The sequence below is a fragment of the Nyctibius grandis genome, chromosome 1 (genome assembly GCF_013368605.1).
Source record: "Nyctibius grandis isolate bNycGra1 chromosome 1, bNycGra1.pri, whole genome shotgun sequence".
Taxonomy (NCBI): Eukaryota; Metazoa; Chordata; class Aves; order Nyctibiiformes; family Nyctibiidae; genus Nyctibius; species Nyctibius grandis.
The window spans coordinates 16,987,032-17,005,734 of NC_090658.1; the positions used below are offsets into that span (position 1 = coordinate 16,987,032).

The window sequence follows — 18,703 nt, forward strand, 5'->3', positions numbered from 1 at the left end:
TGGCCAAGAAGGCCAACAGCATCCTGGCTTGTATCAGAAATAGCGTGGCCAGCAGGACCAGGGAAGTGATCGTCCCCCTGTACTTGGCACTGGTGAGGCCGCACCTCAAATAGTGTGTTCAGTTTTGGGCCCCTCACTACAAGAAAGACATTGAGGTGATGGAGTGAGTCCAAAGGGCAGCAACGAAGCTGGTGAAGGTACTGGAGAACAAGTTTTATGAGGAGCAGCTGAGGGAACTGGGGTTGTTTAGTCTGGAGAAAAGGAGGCTGAGGGGAGACCTTATCGCTCTCTACAAGTATCTGAAAGGAGGTTGTAGTGAGGAAGGTGTTAGTCTCTTCTCCCAGGTAACAAGTGATAGGACGAGAGGAAATGGCCTAAAGTTGCACCAGGGGAGGTTTAGACTTGATATTAGGAACAATTTCTTCACAGAAAGTGTTATCAAGCAGTGGAACAGGCTGTCCAGGGAAGTGGTTGAGTCACCATCCCTGGAGGTGTTTCAAAGATGAGTAGATGTGGTGCTTAGAGATATTGTTTATGGATATTGTTTAGTGGTTGACTTGGTAGCGTTAAGTTAATGGTTGGACTCGATGATCTTAAAGGTCATTTCCAACCAAGACGATTCTGTAATTCTGTCTTGACCATAATGATGTTTCACAAATTCTGTCTCTACAGAAGCCATAGCACTTTGAGCACACAGATCTCAAATTGTGTTTCTCTGAATTCAGACTTCTCAGATGATTTCTGGATAACTTATGACATGCAAAAGATGCATTGCCATAGGCAAGAAAAGAATTTGCTGAGATTTTCTAGTATCAGGAAAAACTGAGCAATAGGCCAGTTGTAGACTGAATTAAGCCATGTTAAATTGTGCCCAGCATATTAAGCTGTTCAAAATGCACATATAAATTAACATGGTTATTTGAAATAAAGTTATTCCCCACCCCCTTGTGCCGCAGCATGTAGTAAACAGCAATTTGTAAACATTCATGTGACCCCATCCCACCTTACAAAATCAGATTGCTGTCAAAAGACAAACTGTGATTCTTCTTGTTGTCCCAAGACTGATCTAGACTGCTAAAATACAACTATCACACGTTCTGTGTCTTCTGCTTTTCACCCAACGTGGGTATGAAGTGTCAGCACATACACAGCAGGGTGCAAGTAGCAGCACTGTCACTGATGGGCTGCAGAGACAGCTGCACTGTGCCTGTGTGCCACTCCTCTGGCTGGCCTGAAGTGGCTCCTGAAACAGTGGGGCTTGCACTAACTGTTAGCAGATTGCCAAATTAAGCAAAACCACCCACTTGCAACACACCAAAAGACCATCAGTGTTATCATAGACTTCACTGATCGCTGGTGGAAATGCTCAGATGGGCAAAAGCCAAAATACAGCAGCTGTAAATCTAATTCCACAATCTTAAAGTACAGAACTGTTTCATTTTAATTTAAAATAGCAATATATAAAATGGGAACTGAAGCAGAGAATCATTATCATGAAGATGAACTGGAATAACCCAGGAAAAAAAAAGCTTTTATATATAAAATGCTTTTTAGAATGAGCCTTTATGATGTCAGAAGTCCTTGTGTTAAGTGTCATTCAGCTGAATGCATTGATTTTTTGCTTTGCCTTTCATAATTTCCATCTACTATTTACTAAAACAGACAGACAAGATTGCAAGTTGATCTATAAAGACTCAGCCCAATGCCTCCCTCTTTCAGAGACACACGCAGACAAGAGCTTGCAGGAAAGTAGGAAAAACTTCCCAGACATCCAAGATGCATTGTGGGACGTATCTTCATGCAAACCAACAACATTCTTAGTAAGGGCAGGAAGGTAATGGCAGGTTTTGGAGGTTTTGGAGTTTTTTGTGGTTTGTTTTTTTTTTTTTTTCTTTTTAAGTACATGCAGAAGGAAATATCTGCTCTGAAACACAATCCATTCACATAATAAAGCCCTCTGCCATTGCTTTTTCCACCCCAGCATAATAAGGCTCCAGCAGAAGCTGCATAGACATTTGCTGGCACATCCTCTTTCTCAGTAGCTGCCCAGTACATACTTCAGAAGTAACCCAAGAATAAGTAACCAAATCTCCTCTCCCTTACATTTTTGAGTAGCGAAAAATAATCAAAAGGAGACATGGAAATAACACCTTTCTTTAGCTCCAGCCCTTGAAATCCCTAGGCCTTTATACACACCAAGCTACACAAGAGGGTCAGTCTGCCGATATAAATCTGCTCAGCTGCACTGGAGGAGAGCGATTTTGAGCCAATGATGTGCAGCAGCTGATGCTCTGGCAGGGCAGGGTGGATGATGATAGTGGGGGAAAGGAGGTGGCACTCTTTTGTCTTCTGTGAGATCTGGGTTTTGGTTTCATACGTGATGCCACCTTGGATCACTAATACTCATGTCATAAAGCAAAACAGGAGAGGGAAGAGCAAAAGTAGGGTACAGATTAATTCATAGTTTCCCAAATGCCCATTGCAAGGCCATGATTTAGAAGCTGGAAATTAGCTTCACATCGATTCTTGCAGCTTTCAGAAACTCTTAAGCATATCTCAATGCCATATTCCTGCAGCACTCACATGTGTTAATTTTTCCATAATTCAGAGTAGGTAACTGGAGTAAGTAGCAATAAATTCACCTTAGGTAAAAATCTTCAGTATAAAATTTTTTATTGTGCCTTGAAAATACCAGAAGTCTAGGAATTTCGGCTTCGTGGACTTAAAGCTGCTGATACTTCTTGCTCCATTAACCCAGATCTTTTAGCTGTCCCCAAGTCTTGTCCAATAAAGATAGAAAAAAGGCTTTTAGAGCAGCCCATCCTCTTCACCAGGTTCCAATCTACTGGTGCGGAATAAAAGGAAAGAAATGTTAACACCACTATGGAGCTGATGGGCACAGGAACATTACAGAAATTGAACAACGCAGAGTTTAGGATTGCATACAGAATAAAGCAAGCGTTCCCAACGTATGCACACGTCTTCCTCACAGCTCAAAAGCCTTTGGATGAGGCGCACAGACATGCTTTTGAATTGCTAAATCCATATAAGCATTTAGGCTATTTTCCTGCTGTGAAAGGATGGGTAGGAGTGTCTAGACACTAAGAGGCCAAGCCTATTGATGCTGGCGGAATCTATCCCCATGGAGCCGTCAGCTCTATAGAGCACCGCAGCTGCATGCTCTGGCTCTCCAGCTGTGCTGCGCAGAAGCAGACTGGCAATGCTCCTACCGAAAACAAAGCAGAGCTATTATATGATGATGAAAACTAATTTTTGGGGGGGAATCACCTCTTCAGATCCCCAACATAACCCAGTGCACCTTCACCAAAAGCCTCTCAGAGAGCATATTCAGAAATTTATGGATGAAAACAAAAAAGACTAAGTAACCTTTAATCATGTTCTAGTTTGCACGTACATGTAGGTACATGTAAGGCAGAGGAGATTCTGGTTCTGAGCATTGTGTGGGAAAAAACAATGTGCACCCCAAGCATCATTGAACTGAGAAGAGCTAGGGTTGGAGTACCTCTCTGTCCTCTCTCCCAGTCTGAATTAATGTAGTGAGGGAGGTGCCAGGAGTCAGTATGTTTGGCATCCTCTTGGCTGAGCTTTGCTAAGGAAGATTGCAGAACTGGAAGGGACCGATGACAAGGAACAGAAAAGGAATACATGGTGATGGCCTTCTCACATGGACGCTGGGTACGGAGGATGAGGGATTCCAGACCAGGGCTTCTGCAGGGCAAATTCCCACTCCCTCTGTGTCCCCTCACCTTCCTCTGTAGGAGAAAAAAGGTTGGCAATAAAGACAGAAACCAAACCTCATACCTCATCTGAGGGCAAAGGGCATCTTTGCAAATTATTGCTTTTGCGGAAAAGTAAAACAGTGTCACTTGGAGATGTCTACATTTGTAGACATTTGTAGACACTGTCTACATTTGTAGACACAGTAAAACAGTGTCACTTGGAGAGTCTACATTGGTGGGATCATCAAAAGGCAAACACTGAGGCAACTCTGTGGTAACCTTGGAGACTGCTTTCAGAGAAAGCCATATGACAACAGTGAGTTCACTACAGTTCCAAGTGAAGATCACAAAAATTTTATACCCAGGGAGAATGTTTTATGCAGTCCATTCAACTTACCTGAGACGACAATGCCATGCTGTCATGGTTTAAAGCTGGGCTGGCTATTAAACCGATAGCAGATGCTCTCTATTAATTCTTTCACCCTCAGAAGGGGGAGGAAAAGAGAAAAAGAGAGAGACTCAAGAGGTCCCCAGTTCAAATCCGGGTGCCCCCTCGACTTGTATGGGATGGAATACTTCGTTGCTCAATTTTGGGTCACCTGTCCTATCTGCTTCTCCCTGGAGGTGTGACCCTTCTATGGCTCTTCGCTTGTAGTTAGTGAGGAATTTAGCAGTGACCTTGGTTTCTATAGGAATAAGTACAAGCAAGAGCCTTTCTACACACCATTCCTACCGTTACCTCAGTAATAACTATAAACTTCGAGTGTTATCACTCCTAGAAGCAGACACTGTCTGCAAAACATGCAGTTAGTTTCAGAAAGTGCAGTTACTTAGAAGAAACATAGCTGAAAGGAAAAATCACTGAAAGGAAAATTGGTTCTGTTTTAGTCCAAACCAGGACACATGCACAACACAATAAGAGTGGCTTCAGGAGAATATGGGAAAGTTGGTTGCATTTTCCAGAGCGCTAGAAGGGAGACATGACATTGAAGGCTTTACTCAGTTCCTTATTGCTGTCTGTAGCATAAGGGGGTAATGTCAAGTTTCTTAGGAGCTATTTGCTCTTTAGAATTTCAAGCCCCAAGGCCATTTTAAAAATTTATTTATGACATATATTTGATGAAAACAACATGCAACTGTAAGTTCTGGCCCATGTTTATAGGTGATACAACTTCTATAATGAGAAGGACAATGGGCGTTGCAGCTGTCATAACCAAGGGATATCACAGATCTGTTAAATTGCTGTTAGGTCTGGATGTACAGAGCTTATTCATTATCATCGTATTATCCACCAGAAAGCTGTTACTGAAGACATCTCCAATGCAGTGAGAATTGTTGGAAAGTCTGTAAACATCCTTAAATCCAGAACAATATACTATTGCCTGTTTGAAACTTTTCTGACAAAATGAAAGTCTATTTCAACAGCATTTTAAAAGCTGAGCGGGTGCCAGCCTACAGTGATTTTTCATGTCATTGAAAGAAATGGATGAAATTAGGAATCAAAAGGAGGAGGTCTTATCTTAGCCAAGCTATTCTGAGTGACTGTTGAATTTGGCTTTCTCAGGTGATACTGCTCAGGTAATGTTTCTTTAGTTAACTCAAACCAAAGTGCAAGGCCAAAGAAAATTTGCATTTGATTTACAGCTGAGAGAAAACTGAAACCATTGAAGAAGAATGCAAAAAGTCAGCAGAGAAAAAAGTAGGGAAAGCCATAAAACTCCTGCACTTGAGCTAATAATTGAAGATCACGGAATATTTATAAGTAGAATTCAGTTAGCATTCCTTGGATTTCAGGTCCCAAGAGTAAGCATTTGCTATTTTTCAAGGGCCTTATACTTGTGACTCAGAAAGTCCTCCAGTAGAGAGCTCCAGCTCCAGCTGTTAGAGTTTATTGACTTCAGGTGAGTGTAGAGACAAAGGTTGGAATGAAGTATGGCTGGTTTCTGTTAAAGGCTGCCATTATGAGCTATGCAGTGTTTATTCAGTTCTACCATTACCATTGTTGAATCTCTCCCTACAAAAAAAGGAGAAAATCTTTTCCACTGCCAATGTACATTAAGAAGCCTAATTTCTGATAACTGTTGACCAATGCTCACTTTCACCTGAACTCTTGCACTTTGACCTACATAAACCCTATTCACGCATCAGCCGACTAATAACAGTCCCTATTGTAACTCTACACACGCAGGCACAGTGCATCAGTTTAACATAAAGGTGCTGGACTGCAGGTGGAGTGATTCAGCAGCTGTTGGCCAAATATCCTATACTTTAAATGACAAAACATGATCCAAACTTGAGGAATCAGTGTTTTAAAGACTTATTCCTGTAATCTTCACTGAGGGAGCCGAGGAGCCTATGCAACACTCGTCCACCACCAACCGAAGTCGGTGCAGCTGCCTACAGCTGGAGCAGGGCTGCGCCAGCTCTTACTGGTACAGCAATAAGCTGTGATACATCTGTATTACAATGAAAACACAGATTAGCTATTTCAACCTATTCCTACCATTTTACATAGAGTAAGATTATTTGCTATGTAGAGGGTAATTCCCCTAAAGGACACCACGATTAAGTGGCAAATTAATTTGCTGCTTACATTCACTAGCTCTTCCAGCTGGCTTAATTCTCATCAGCCACCATAATTTATTAACAGTGAGGTGAGAAAAGACATGAATCAGCTTAATGTGTTATAAGTAGGGCATTGTCATGGCAACAAGATGCGGACTGTTTTCTACTATTTATGTATGGTTTGTTTTGTACTCAACATTAAGATACCGCTTGAAACAACTAGAATTAGAAACATCTTTTTTTCCACTTTTTTTTTCACTTCAGTGTATTTTTTAAAAATGATGAAAATAAGCATGTGAAAGGCTTGGAAGCATCTCTCCAGGAAAATAGCTAGCTATGTGCTCTTCAATGAGTCTTCCTAGAAACAGAAGCCTTAACTCTGATCTCCCAACCATTTTCTCACGTTGTCACGCAACTGATTCCATGGATTAACTCCCAGTTTATACCAGTCTGAGATCAGAATCAGACCTTCCCTGTTCTGTGCTCTACTTATGACTACTAACTGGGAGGGCAGGAATTAAATGGTATTATTGAAAAAAGAAAAAACTTTTTTTTTAAATGCACTACATTGTACTTAACACAGGACATGGAAAAACAATTAAGGATGTTGCATTTTTACAGACTTGTGATGGGGAAGTATAAAGTTAAAAATTAAAAATTAATTGTAAAGGATTTTTATTGCCTTCCCGGCTAAGCCTAAATCTCATGCACCTTTTGCATCAGCAATTAATGGTTTCCGTAAAACCAGCTCTTCATTCAAAGTTCATTTTATTTACTACCCTGCTGCATAAAGGGAATGGTTGGAATGCTAACACAGACCTTTGAAAAACAATTACCAATATTACTGGTTTGATCTGTTTTTTTTTTCCCACCACCTCAGAAATCTGATATTGAATAGTTAATGAAAATGAAAACATCTCTAAGATGTGTCAGGAAGAACACATGGAAAAATGAAATCCCTTTCATTTTAAAACATTGCTTTGTTCTGAGTAAGGACAAAAAAAAAAATTTGAAAAATTCAAAGAATTATTCCCCTTTTCTCCATCCAGTACTCATTAAGGCTTTTTTTAATATGTCTGGGTTTATATTACCCCAGGTATTTGTCTGCATAATAAGGAGGGCAACAGGCAACTGGGCTGTACCATAACATACAATAAAATTGTTCTTATTTAGCAACCTGAGAAAAAAATAATAAACAATATAATTTTGAACTCAAAATTTCTGTCAAGCTACGATTGCAAATGTTCAACTGAGCACTACTAAATGATACCTGCTGAGGTCAACTATAGAAGATAATTAAGAAATGAAAGATCTGGACAGCCTTACCTAAAGGTTCAATGGATTCGTTCAGTCAATGTTGCTAATGGCCCCAAATACACGAGAGTTGATAGCTGTTAATTAAAAGTGCTTACGGAGGCCAAGTCGGGGGAATGCCAGTCTTGTGTTCAACACTTCTTTACCCCATGTCAAGTTCAGCGAGAAGTGGGTCTGGGCTGCAAAGTTTGGCTGGGGGCCTGGGTCTAATATGCCACATAACAAGCAGGTATGCCAAAACATTTGGTGGGCAACATGCACAGAGGCGCGCGCCGCGTACAGCAGGCTGCCAGCGTGCTTTGGCTGGAGGTGCCGTGTGACTGATTACATTGCTCTAGCACGCAGGGGCCTCACTACGTACCAGCTCCCCGATGCAAGAGGTATGGGTTAGACATACAAGACAAAAGACAAAGTCATCCCCCAAACCCTACGGTTAGACAGGGGAAAGCGTACTGGATTGTCACCGTGCTTGCACGTCCAGTGGCACTCTGTTTGGTGCAACGTGTCCCTCCAGGGGTCACCACATGAAGCAACCTGGGTGCTCCTGCCACAGGCTGAATGCGTTTCTCTGCGAGCCTCAGTCATAAGACGGTGGAACAAACTTTACTGTGGAAAAACAGAATAATTTGCGCCATGCCTGCCCTTGGTTAACACATCACTCGGTGCCGTTGGTGGCAGATTTTGCCTCCCAGGCATTTATCCAGTGGGAAGTAGTTTGTGACCAGTACATTTCACAACAGCTATGAAATCACTGAGAAACAGCAGTGACTTTCCCTGACCACTGGTCCGGGCAGCAGAGCCAACCCCGTGAGCCACTCTGTCCCTCACAACTGGCACCTTTTAGCAATAATGAATGAGCTGTCAGATATCCAGCCGCTTATACGACATGGTCCAGTCTGTCTCTGGATGCTTTTTCTTTGCTCGAACTACGCTCTTTAAGGTTGCAGTTTCTAATGGACAGATTACATTTTAGCTGTCTTCTTGCACAGAAGGTGATTATAGTTTACTTGGGAAAGAAAGGATATTTTCAAAACTGGCTTGTGATCTTTTTTCCTTCCTTATATGTGAGAAGACAGCCTGAATAGTTTCCCCCTCCCCAATATTTTTGACTGCCGAGAGACCCGGAGTATGTCCGTCGTGTTGGAAAGATCCTGGCTCAGTGGGTAGGAATGCTCACCCCTTACACGAGACTTCCTTCACTCACACAGTGAATGCTTTTTTGATGTTAGAGGACTGTTAACAACAATTTTTTTCCCCTCAGTGTCAAAGTGTATGGGCATTGTGACCCAGGTTGCTACACGTCCTGGGCTACTGCGGGTAGCTGGTGTGACTCCTTCGTGCTCATCCTGACTACAGGTAAGTGCAGAGAATGAGACAGGATTAAAATGAAACAAACTAGATCCCTGCCTTTGTGCAATTACCTGATGCTTTCCTCACACTGAAAACAAAGCATATACAGCCTCACCTTTCCCAAAGCTAGCCCTCCTCTGTTAAAAATGAATATACATTTTGATACCAAATCCTTCCTTGCAGTTTTCAGCTTATGCCTGTAGGAAGTAATAAGTAATAATGTATTACTTATTTGTTGTTTGACCCTAAATCAATCTTTTCCACCTCCCTGTGATTCTTGTTACTGAAAGGTACTGATGCAAGAGTCCACCAGGGAAACAAGACTCTGGAAAATACTTCATCATTTGCCTTAGTTTTGTGTTATTTAAAACTGAATTTCCATCTTAATGAGAAGTATCACATATCTCTGCCCAGTCCTGACAAAATGGCAGGAGAAGAGAGAAAACACCCAGGATCGAGCTTACGGTTTCCAAGATGAGGGGAGGGAGAAGGAGGTATATGGGCTTAGATTGTCTCTGTTATCAGCAATCTGAAATTTAAATCAAACCCTGGGAAACATGAGTCTGGGCATCCATTTGCAGAAACGCCTAGAGAAACTGCATATCCCAATCCCATAGAAAGCAAATAGGAGGCAGGGGCCTCCTTCTGAAGGTGCTGTACCAGCCCATGCCTCAGGGGAGCAGCTTCAGCAAGAGGTCTGGAAGCAAAAGTCCTTTATTCAGCCCCAGGGTATTTTGAACCCCTCACCTTCCTGCAACACGTGAATTCCAGTCAGGAAATATTGCTTTTGTTGGTAAAGACTCGTTTCAGGAGATTACTTTGAAATGAGGTGATTAACCCTGCTGTGTGAAGCCAGGGGAGATCCTTGCCCACCTTGGGAAGTCTGGCCTTCAAAATAGAGGCTCTGAAGACCATGGAGAGGAGCCAGCTCTTCGTCAGCTGGAAGGAATGTCTTTGATTTTGCTTTCAGCTAATGATGCTGGATGTAGGACCAGACAACTGAAAAATAATTAAAATACAGAAGATGAAGAATACATCTTCTCCCATGGGATTTATTCAATATAATTTAAAAGATAACAAATCAGTAAAAGCAGGCACTATTTTGCATAACATTGCAAAATTCTGCAAGACATTTAGCGTATAAAGGACAACTGCTGGGTATTGAGTGACTTAGTAAGTAAGAATTTTAAAAGATTTCAAAGGACTGCCACGAATGGCAGATGCAAAGAAAACTCTACGAGGGTTTGCAGAAGTCGCTGTGTTAACCACTGTGCTTTGCCACAAAAACATTATCTCCTGTGGTGAAGAAACACTCTTCCTGGTAGTGTTACACAGAATTGTTAACTGTGTTTGTGGAGGAAATGTGATTTATTCCATTGAAACCTCTTGCAGTCCCCATGTGAGAAGCAGTGCTGCTTATAAGGTCAGCTCTTGGTCTAAGACCTGTGGTATGAGAAACATGACCTAACAGTTCATTTCTATACAGAGGAGCATATATCTCAGACTTGGGGTTGAGTTACCCAGTATCCACCGATGTACCTCTTCGCACCAAGATAAATTTACTGATTGAAATAAGGCAACATGCATGGCTGACGGGGAAGACGAATAATTTTGTTAAGTTCATAAGAAAATTAAGATTGATTTAAGCAATATTATTAGAGTTTCCTAAAATATATGTAAAACTTTATGTGCTAATAGTACTCCTCACAATACGGCAAGGACTGGTAGGACCTGAGGTTGCTTGCGTTGCCGGCACCGCTCTGGTTTGCAGTTTGTGCCCATTTCCTCAGGGATCGATAAAGATCCAGGGAATGCCACATTCAGTAGAGTCACTTTCTCAGCTTACCTCTTAATGCTTTCTGAGACAATCATCAGGGAGAGAAGAGCAGAAAAGCCTTTTTGCCACCCTATACAATGTCTCGAGCCTTGAAAAGCACCTCTGTTCTCCAGCACACCCAACTCCGGCCCCTGGCCAAGAGAGAGAGAAAAACCTGGGCTGGAAGAGAAAGGGCGGTGGTTCTTTGGAGAGCGCCCAGCCGCAGGTGAGCCCTACCCGGCAGAGCCCCAGCCCCATCCCTTCCTCACCTGAGCCTGACCAAACAACTGCCTGGGTCTCCGTCCCCCATGTCCTTGCTCAGGGCATCACCAGGAGCCTCCAAACAGAGAAAAAACGCAGGAAGGCTACTCGTTCCCTGCTCTGGGGAAAGTGGCACCTGGGAAAGCATCTCGTGGCTAACTTGCGTGTGTGAGCAGTATGCTCACACGGAAATTTTTGACCAGTTGGTGTCCAAGAAGAAGTGGGACAGCTGGAGAGCTGGCTGGGCCCGAGCGGTGGGTGGCGTGGCCATGGCCCCCGGGGCCTGAACCCCCAGCCCTGGCCGCACAGGGCGCCAGGCGGGCAGCTCTGGAATATAAAAATTAAAGTTTGCCATCTAGCGGTAGATCTCTGGCTTTTGGGTGCAACCACCCAACCCCCCCAGTCTTCAGGCGATCCCTTTATGATTTCTGAAACATATCTTCGTTTGTTTGTTAGCCTTCCCACCATTCCATCCGTACAAGCGACAAAAGGAGGAGTTTTCATCTCTGTGCATTGCCCGCTGTGGCCGGGTCAGTGGTTACAGCTCCAGCGCCTGGGCTGTGGCACAGGTCCCTTGGTTGTCACACAGTGCAATGGGGATGGTTCTGTGTAGTATTAAATCCCAGATGATTTAAAAAGAAAAAAAACAAAACAAAACAAAACAAAAAAAGCCTTCCAAAATTTCACTGTGATAAAAAAATGAGGCAATGAAATGCAATCATTTCCTTCTCTTGCCTGCGACAGTGGTAATTCTCAGGAGACTGTCTCCTTTCTTTCTTTTAAGTATTTGTTTCCCCTTTGAACTGAACTGCATCTGCAAGTGGCACACCTGTGTTGAGTTTGTGTGGTACCCCCTTGGTTCAGACCAAAGCTGCCAGGAGCCAGCGCATCTGCAGAAGCACGTGTCCACCTTGACAGAGTCCCTACAAGCTTCCTCTGAGCAGCGCATGTTGCTTGTATGGAATGGTCTGTGCCTATAGGATCCATATGGAGACCTCCTCTGGCATCACCAGTCATTTATTTCCATGAGAAGGAATGATGCAAGGCAGTAGGAGTATAGGCAATGTTTTCCAAAGGGAAGAAAAGGTCAAGGATCCTTCCCGGAGGAAGCCAGCAAAGAATGGCTGTGGTTGGGGAAAGGGCCTGGAGATGATGGGGGAAAGAGAAGGTCTGGAAGGTGATGGGCAGCGTGATCTACTTGGGTGCCCGGACTGTAATTAAGGAGCTGCAGGCATCCAGCCTGCTGCCTGCACAATCTCTCCTCTTCCACACACACCACTTCTATTAACAGAACTCCAGGTGGGATTAGCAATTTTTGCAGCATAATCACATTGTTGAGTCATATTTAATTTATGAACCACTATACACACACAATCATTTTCTCATATTGACGCTGAGCTGATTATTTCCCATTTCATATTTATTCATTCGATATCTCCCTCTGCAGTGTAGCACTCCATACTCGTCATTAGTGAACTTCATCTTGTTGATCTGAGACCATCTCTTCAATTTATCATTCTGCATTCTGATCCTGCCTGCCAGCCTGAGCAAATTTTATAAGTGTACTCTATATTTATCCTCCAAATCACTAATAAAAATATTGACTAAAATCAGCCCTGAAGATCTCTGCACATCTGCTCAGAATAGTCTCTTGAAATTTACTTCCAGTTTGACATTGAGTCATTGGCAATAATACTTTGAGAGCTTTTTCATCCATTTGTATACACACTGATAAACATAATTTTACATAAACTGCATTTTGCTAGCTTGTATGCAAGAATTCAGGTTACTAGTGCCAAAAGCCTTCTTAAATATATTGTCTACTGTTTCTTCCCATCAGCAGTGTTTAGAATACAGATATTTATGTCCTGCTACAAAACTGTGTCAGTGCAGCTATGTCAGAAAGCAGCAATTTTTACCCCCTCCTTCAAATGTGTTCATTTCATTAAATGAGAATTAAGTCTCCTTCTTTAATGAAGGAACTGATGAGTAATAAGCCACTCAATTTATGTTGAGTGTCCGCGTAGGTGGGGGTTGTGGAAAAAGCTCTGTACCTTTGTGTTTGACTTTGTGCACAGTATCAGCATAACAAAAATACTTGCTGATGATGTAGATGCTCCTTAATATAGCACATAGGACAGAAATGATGCAAGTGCCTATTAATCCTAAGCTAGAATTCCTGGTAAAACGTTAAAAAAAAAGAAAAGGACTTAATAACCATAAATGTGTCAGTTTTACTGCTAGCACATAATTAGATCAGAAGACGACAATTTCAAAATGTCCACAGCATAAGTGCTTCCTGCTGTTTAGGTGATATGTTTCTGATTCAGAAGCTGCAGTTCATCTTTAATTTTTAAGTGCAAGAACCTCTTCAGGGCCTACGTCCCCAGAGTGGGAGCACAAGGATGCTCCTTCCCAGCCTTCAGATTCTGTCATTTGCAGAGGAAAAGTATTTATCCTAAACAACAAAAAAAATTCACATGCTTATAAAAGGGCTTGGTTTTCCCTGCACAAGACCTCTTACATGTAACGCCTCTGTTTCTGGCATGGGCTGGAGGCTTTTAGGGACACCGTGGATCTGGAACGTAGCATCTGCATGCCAGCCGTCTCAGACAGGTGCTTGGGAAGAGGCCAGGAAAACAGTTGTCCATAGCCCCACGATGGAAACAAAGCAATTAGTCAACAACCTCTTCCTCTAAAAACCTGCGTTAAGGCAATGCAATCAAGGAGCCAATCTGGGAAACGGCTTGACAGCTTGAGCAAAGCCTGGCTTGTGCCACAAGCAATGAGGCAGCAGGATGGATTTGGGTCCGGCCCTGACATCTAACAGCCCTGTTGGTTTTGGGGGGGTGGATGGTCACACTGCTGCCTTCTTTTTAAGCTTCCTGCTGCTTTTTCTGGTGAAGCTATCCTACTGAGAGCAGGAGTAAACATCATTTTGTAGGTGTCTGCAATACAATAAAAGTGGCCCCAATGCAATACCCCACGAAACACGTAACTGCAGACAGAGATGAATCATGCCACCACCGAGTCAGCTCTCACATATAGCCAGCGTAGGTGTTATTATGACTGTAACAGGCTTCAAAAGAATAAATCACACAAAAGCCAGGCTGGCAGCATTTCCCGTTAGCGGCAGTTCAGGTAATGCTGTTCAGATCATCTCCTCACGTTACGATCACCGTTCCTTGAAGGAGGTTTGGCTGTAAACTCCTCCCAACTCCGTGTTCATTCCGAAGGATAACATGAGAGTCAATTAAGCACCAGCGTGACTCAGAAGATGAAATATTGCCCTTGATGGGAAGTCAGGAGAGCGTGTTTCTCCCTGCCTCCACCGGCACACGTTACCCTACCCACTAGGTGTCCCTGACAGCCTGGGAAAGCGCGCGCCGCAGCCAGGCCTGTGTTTGCTTCGTGCCATTTGGCTTCGGCTGAAAAGAGCAAAACCAAACAACCCAGGCAACATGTCTGAAATAACTTCTTCTTCTTTTGGGTTTTTTTTGGGTTTTTTTTTTGTTTTTTTTAAACTTCCTTTTTGAAGCAGCTCCAACTTCGTGCACAATGAGCAAAATGGAAAAGGCAGCTCTGCATTTCCCCATGTGGGGTAACGGGAAGGTTTTGGCCTGAAGGAGAATGGTTTCCCCTCCCGGGTAGTGCTGAGGTGATGGGCTGCTCTGGCCCAAGCACCACCAGCTCCATCCCTCCAACCTCACCTCTGACTTCTGTAGGACCCAAATTGTACCATAATCCCTTACCTCAATTTGCTCATCTTTAAAATAAATGCTGTTCTAATTTGTCTCCTGCACCACGGAGCTGTGAGGTTAAAAGAAGGGTGATGATGTTCCTTTTGCTTCCCAGTTAAAAACATGCAAAATTAAAAAAAAAAGATTACTATCAATGTGCGAATGTTCAAGTCTCACAAAAATATGCATAATTTGGGGGTAAATAGGGCTAGGTGGATGGAGGTGTTTATAACCTCAGCATGGATTAGGCATAACACACATGTTCAGTGGCTGCCGCTGGAAAGAAGAGACCTTTTTGCCCGGCTACGGTTTGCTCCAGTAATCCCCAGAGAGTTTCCAGAGATCAGCAGAGAAGCAGGGAGGAAAGTGAAGACATTAAAGGAAGCACATACTTGCAGATGTGGCAGCTTCTGCCAGCCCGGGAAGAGGAAGCAGGAGATAAAAACTTGCAGATATGCTAGGAATTTTTTGTTTTTAAAAATGTTTTGTCTCTTTGTATTACTGAATGTCTACGTTTAGCCTGCACGCAGGGCTAAACAATAAATTTTAGCATCCTCGCAGCTAAACTGAGGAAGTGTGGTCTGGATGATCGGGTAGTGAGGTGGATTGTGAACTGGCTGAAGGAAAGAAGCCAGAGAGTAGTGGTCAGCGGGACAGAGTCCAGTTGGAGGTCTGTGTCTAGCGGAGTTCCGCAAGGGTCGGTTCTGGGACCAGTTCTATTCAATATATTCATTAATGACTTGGATGAGGGATTAGAGTGCGCTGTCAGCAAGTTCGCTGATGACACAAAACCGGGAGGAGTGGCTGAGATGCCGGAAGGCTGCGCAGCCATTCAGAGAGACCTGGACAGGCTGGAGAGTTGGGCGGGGAGAAATTTAATGAAATATAACAAGGGCAAGTGTAGAGTCCTGCATCTGGGCAAGAACAACCCCATGTACCAGTACAAGTTGGGGACAGAGCTGTTGGAGAGCAGCGTAGGGGAAAGGGACCTGGGGGTCCTAGTGGACAACAGGATGACCATGAGCCAGCAGTGTGCCCTTGTGGCCAAGAAGGCCAATGGCATCCTGGGGTGTATTAGAAGGGGTGTGGTCAGCAGGTCGAGAGAGGTTCTCCTCCCCCTCTACTCTGCCCTGGTGAGGCCGCATCTGGAATATTGTGTCCAGTTCTGGGCCCCTCAGTTCAAGAAGGACAGGGAACTGCTAGAGAGAGTCCAGCGCAGAGCCACGAAGATGATTAAGGGGGTGGAACATCTCCCTTATGAGGAGAGGCTGAGGGAGCTGGGTCTCTTTAGCTTAGAGAAGAGGAGACTGAGGGGTGACCTCATTAATGTTTATAAATATGTAAAGGGCAAGTGTCAAGAGGATGGAGCCAGGCTCTTCTCAGTGACATCCCTTGACAGGACAAGGGGCAATGGGTGCAAGCTGGAGCACAGGAGGTTCCACTTAAATTTGAGGAAAAACTTCTTTACTGTAAGGGTGACTGAACACTGGAACAGGCTGCCCAGAGAGGTTGTGGAGTCTCCTTCTCTGGAGACATTCAAAACCCACCTGGACGCGTTCCTGTGTGATATGGTCTAGGCAATCTGCCCCGGCAGGGGGATTGGACTAGATGATCTTTCGAGGTCCCTTCCAATCCCTAACATTCTGTGATTCTGTGATTCTGTGATAAACAGTTTTTCTATCACCCAATGTCCCTTCCCCAAACAAGGAAGGGAATTGGGAAAAGAAGGGAGATTTGTGGGTTGAAGTTAAACAGATTTAATGAAATAAAGAAATCAATATAAATGATAACACAAAAGAGACAAAATTATACTTACCTATAGAGCACCGGCAAGTTGCTCCAAGAATCACAATTGTTGGAAACAAGGGCAAGAAGAGCAGGAAAAGACCCCTTCTTCCTAGCAAGCCCTCCCTTTTACAGTGAACTTGATGTTAATGGTATAGAATTATACCTGGGTCTGCTGCCCTGGATTTAACTGCTGAGGGCCTTGATCACCATGGCTGGCCACAAACGGAAACCAAATTCCAATGAAACCAGGACATTGAACTGGGGGAGATAGATAGAGAAAAAAAGCAGCCTGTTTGCTCTATAAGCTGGAGAAACCCATTCCACATTTCTGTACTTCTCTTTGCTGACCTATCAAACAAGGGCGACAGCATTTCCCTGCCTCATGTTGATGCTCACTTACGAACAGCCCGAGATCCTCAGAAAGGAGAAGGGAAAACCACAGCAGAACTGGGTTTTCCAAAGCCATCACACATGACGATTTCTCAAGACTTCAGAAGTCTCGTCTGAAGGCTCTGCATTTTGGAGCCACCAACAGAGATCACGGCCTATTTTGTCATGCACTGTATAAACACAGCGAGAGACGATCCCTGTCACAAAGGACTTACTCTCCAAATAGAGACGATGGAGGAAAAATAGGGGGAGGGGGGATGAGAAACAAGTTGAGTAGCTCAGCGTTGCACAGTTCGGTGAGGACGCCAGAGGCAGAAGCCTGGTATTCTGATTTCCAGCCCAGCAATCTGCTCTTTCTCACGGACAACCACCTTTTGCTGTTCTAATGCTCACGGGGTGTTAACGGCACTAAAGATAATTATATATGACTTGGTATTTTTAACTAGTGGGAGCTTTACATAGAGGCACACACCGCGCTGAACTGGGTCACCCCCAGGGACAGTCCCCCCCATCCCGGCCCTAACACAGCTCAGAGGGCGCTCAGCTAGTGCCTATAAGGTGACCTTCACAGCAGAAATGCGATACGAGCAAAGGGAAAGGAGGGGGACCCAGCTCTTGTGAAATCTGGCTGTTGAAACACCTTCACATCTTGCAACACAAATTCAAAAAACTCTTTGTCTTAAAGATTTAAGAATAGACATAGGAAGAACTGTATTTATCTCATGTTAATCACCTAGGCAACTGGGAAAGCAGAAGTGAGCTTCACTTTCTAGTGGGTTTAAGAATCTGCCAGTTCATTCAAACGCCCTTTTCCGGCACATCAGAAATACATGTGGTCTTGCTGCAAATTTGCATTTTTAAGAAGAAAAATGGTATCGCTAAACAATCAGTTTCGGCTTGTTGCTTTTCCTTTACCCCAGGCATTGTTTGCCCACATACCTAGGTAGTTATTTAGTGGCCCAGGATCTGCATTAGAAGCAGAGCCTCTCTCCTCATTTTAATTTCTCCTCTCAGTGATCCCACAGTTGCTGCAGCAAGGATTTGATAGAGACCGCAGCCAAGGAACAGGCTGGGAACTGCCCTTGCCTTTTCCAGTCAGTAGGGAACAGCTAAAGCCTCTTGCTCAAGACTGAAAGGTGTTGTGAAGGATATATCCTGAAAATGAAATAACACTGTGCATATGCAGACCTGCAGCCTGTGTTATAACCCTGCAACACTGCTTTCAGGAAGCGAAAAACAATCCAGCCTGCCATAGGGTCTTGCAGGATTCAGGTCTCAACTCGTACCTTTGCCATGGGCTCGTTCAGGAAGGAGGCAGGAAGGCTGTGTCTCTTAGCAAGGGAGAACAGCGAGGTTGTATTTTTCCAAGTGGTTCATTCGAATCTAGGGTTATTTTTGTAAATAAAGGTTAGCGTTAGCAACTGCTATTCTGCAGAAGCATATAAAAAAGCATAGGTTTAAATTCTCTGTTGCAACTGATCTTTTGTCAGAAACTCAGACCTTTAAAACACAAAATATTTCACAGACAGCTCCTACAATCCTAAACAAAAAGGTTAATTTTCACGTGATTGTTCCTATTCTTGTCCAGATTGCTCTCCTTCTAATAGATTTTGATAGCTTTTTCACAGGCTTCTTTATTTCCTAAATGGAAAAAATCCTCCATCCTGGATGGTCCTTTCCTAGAAGAAAAACATGGTTTTGGTAATGTCTTTATTTACATTGTTTCAAAACCTATTTTC

General features: G+C 43.6%; 1 long non-coding RNA gene across 1 annotated transcript in view; it reads right to left on the bottom strand.

The window, feature by feature from the left end:
• Positions 1–3,531: 3,531 nt before the first annotated feature.
• LOC137670196 (uncharacterized) overlaps positions 3,532–18,703 on the bottom strand; it is a 38,258-nt gene continuing 23,086 nt past the window's right edge. Inside the window, exon 3 of the long non-coding RNA XR_011049220.1 lies at positions 3,532–3,773. This is a non-coding gene — a long non-coding RNA (uncharacterized lncRNA). The remainder of the gene's footprint in view (positions 3,774–18,703) is intronic.